This window comes from Sinocyclocheilus anshuiensis, unplaced genomic scaffold, assembly GCF_001515605.1.
Source record: "Sinocyclocheilus anshuiensis isolate Anshui unplaced genomic scaffold, SAMN03320099.WGS_v1.1 scaffold524, whole genome shotgun sequence".
Classification (NCBI taxonomy): Eukaryota; Metazoa; Chordata; class Actinopteri; order Cypriniformes; family Cyprinidae; genus Sinocyclocheilus; species Sinocyclocheilus anshuiensis.
Window position 1 is genome coordinate 1,231,093 of NW_015555703.1, and position 3,296 is coordinate 1,234,388.

Consider the following 3,296-nt stretch of genomic DNA (forward strand, 5'->3'; position numbering starts at 1 on the left):
GTTATATGTTCTGTAAAAAAAATTTCATATCGGTGGCATATTCGCCGATACCGATATATCGGCCGATAATATCGGCAAAACGATATATCGGTCGGGCTCTAGTTTTTTCCCCATCTCACTGCATCTCATTTTTTTAAATGAAAAATGTACTCTGTGTGATTGGCTTTCGGCCCTTTGTATTAAACTACGCATACATACATGATGCTGTTTTGTTTATAGTTGTTTAAGCAACTTAATTAATTATAAATGGTTTATAAACATTATTTTAAACATTATGCACTTTTTTCACAGATAGTCATGTTATCTTATGCTTTGAATAAATGTGCATTAGTAATATTTTGCTCGATGCGCCCTCTTGTGGCCTCAGAAGAGAAGCCAAGAGCTTTTCTTCACCCTAACTGAAATTATGCATTTTAAATTCGAATATAATTCGAATTTTGATAATATTTAAGTACGAAATTCGAATTTACTTTTTCAGCCATTTTGACAGCCATACTGAGCAATGGCAAACTTAAGCTCTTCCTGTTCATTTTCTTCTGCCATTGGGTAAATAAATTATGTTTTAAGTGCCTGAGCCTGACCAATTTTTGTCTTGTACACTAAGTGTGGAATGACCCAAATATGTTGAGCACATTCACATCCCTAGCCGAATCTCCCATTTGAACTTGCTTGATACTGTTGATATTTACAAGACCAAGTCAGAGTATCCAACTTCCTTTATAAACCATACCATAAAAATGTCAAGGCTACAGTGCATATCTTGATTTCATTAGCCGCGTTTCCACTGTCGGGCCAAAAGCGGGCGTGCTAGTGTGTGCCAGGGCCAGTCGCGTTTCCACTGTCACTTCCGGGGCTTGATCGTGCCTCGTTGGTGCTTCCTCAGGGCCAACGGCCCGGGTTTTTTGGCCCGACGAAAACCTTGGGACAAAGCGGGCCGGCTGGGGCTAGAGGAGTGGCTATGAACAAAGGCGGAGTTTCTACGCGTCTGGAGAGCGTTAGCGCCGCGAATCATTTCATGAAGTTAACAGCTATAACACCAGCATTAAAGACTTTTAAAATAAGTTTAGTTTAAAAACTCACTTTCAGACAGCAGCGAGAGTTTGAAATAACTTGATCCAAAGTGTATTATGATAACCATACAAGGCAGAAATATTTATAAGCGATGCAAAACTATGCACGCTAGCCATTAACGTTACCATAGTAAACATAAATACGACCGCTTGAAGAAATCAGACGTCAGCTTCTAATTCTCTATCACAATCGTGTATTTACTTAGTAACATATTTTATCTGTCATAAGTCTCATCTCGAGAGTTTAGCTCAGCGCATGTAATAAAAATATAATAATGGTTTTTGTTCGGGAGCTTTTATAAAAATAAGAGTGTTCATACCACTTTATTTCTGTGTGAGTAATTTTCAATCCTGATAAATTAATTCATTATGATCAATGTATCACTTATTATTGTAAAACATTGATGCTTTTGGATTTAAATCTTTAACAAAGCATGCAAACAAATGGCCGCTTTTATCATGTTCGTTTTGTGATCGCGCTAGTTCCAGTGACTTATTTCTTATTCGTTTTCTGATAACTTCTCTTTGTTGGTGAAATGATGGGGTTGCGTGACGTTGTTCCTGAGAGGCGTGTAAAGGGCGGGTTTTAGTGAAGCGCAGCGGAGCTTCTGGCCCGACAGTGGAAACGCAGCGTGATTTTGGCCTCGATGCTACAGGTCCGAGGATATTAGCCCCGCCCGGCCCGTTTAAAGCACTGACTCGCACCGGCCCGACAGTGGAAAATCGGCTATTGCAAGCAAGAAGTCTGCATAAACTTTTTCTAGGAATGAGGACAGTTTTATTTATCTTACAATTTGACATGTCCTGTTTTCGAGAGGGCTGAAAACTTTTGAGCTCCTCTGCAGGTCTCAGCCAAAAAAAGTTGAAGTACAAAGCTGTTCTGTGCTGCCAGAGGGCTGGAGCAGCTAAAATTAAAGCAACTGTCCTAGTTCCTGAATCCTCCAGTGTCTCAAAGAGGGCCAAGGGGAAGGTGTGCAAAACCCTCTTCGGGCCTAGCTGAAGAGCTCTAGCGTAGCCTACAGATCGCCTCGCTCCAAGACACAAGAATCGTAATGTCATCAGCGCTAACCTAGCTTCATTTTAGAGGATAATAGGCTGGGTTTTGCTGCACGACATAGGTGGCAACTATCCTCTACTACATTCATTTCAGCAGATTATTTATCCAAAGCAACTTACAATGGACAATCTGAGGTTTGGGACAAGATAACATGTTGGACTGCTCAAACAAGCTGAGCAATGTTTTGAAATGCCACAGAGCCATACGTGTTTACAGCTCTTTAGGATGTCAACCTGCAAAGGATTGACATTCAGCTATCTGTGCATATTAAGGAGAAAATATCTCAACACTGAAAAAAATTACACCCTTTTAATCTTTAGAATAACATTTCATAACATCTCTATTTTGATATCTCTATTAGTTTGTACGGGAAATTATATAATCAAAATGCAATTACAAAACCATATTGATTCCCAATATGTTAACACAAAAACGACACTCAAGGTCATGTGACAAAAATATAGCATACTGTGGTCATCATATACAAATCCTAGGACAATGTAAATATAACTAATGTCTTTCACAGCTAAAAACATTTACCTGTTGTTTATGAATTAAAAGAAATCTCTACCAATCGTGCTCGCTTGCATATACTTACATGTCCAACCATGCATTTCTTTCATACACTGATAAACCAAACAATCATTCCACAGTTTTATACGATTTGCCTCCCTTGCCAGGCTATCTGAAAATTCTGGGAGCATGACAGTAACATTAAAACAGCAAAGGTATTTGCAGTGCCAGAAGCAGAAATGCTAGGATTGTGGTCATCTGCACAAAACATACACATCACATAACTAGTAAAACTAAAAAGAGAAGATGAGATGTGTTACCCAAGACAAAATCTAGAGCATGCCAAAAAGTAAAGAGCTAAGAGAACCCCAACATCTATTCAGAGTCTTAATTGTTATTGATTTACAATCATCAGAAACCACTGGAGTCAATGACCCTAATATAAAAGCACTTCTAATAAAATAAAAGCAGTAATTCTAAATGATGATTGTGTTGATAAATGTTTAGACTAACACAACTTCTAAATCTGGATGATATAGCTAAAAATAGCTAATATTTAGTCTTTAGTCTGAAATGGCTTATAAGGTTCAAACCATCATTTTGACTAAACAGTCAAATGCATATCGCAAAAAAAAAAAAAAAAATCAAATTTAAAA

General features: G+C 38.1%; 1 protein-coding gene across 1 annotated transcript in view; it reads right to left on the minus strand.

Moving 5' to 3' along the window:
- The window catches only part of LOC107671689 (rho GTPase-activating protein 21-like), a 76,236-nt gene that overhangs the window by 18,777 nt on the left and 54,163 nt on the right, over nt 1–3,296 (minus strand). The gene's annotated exons all lie outside the window — the stretch shown is intronic.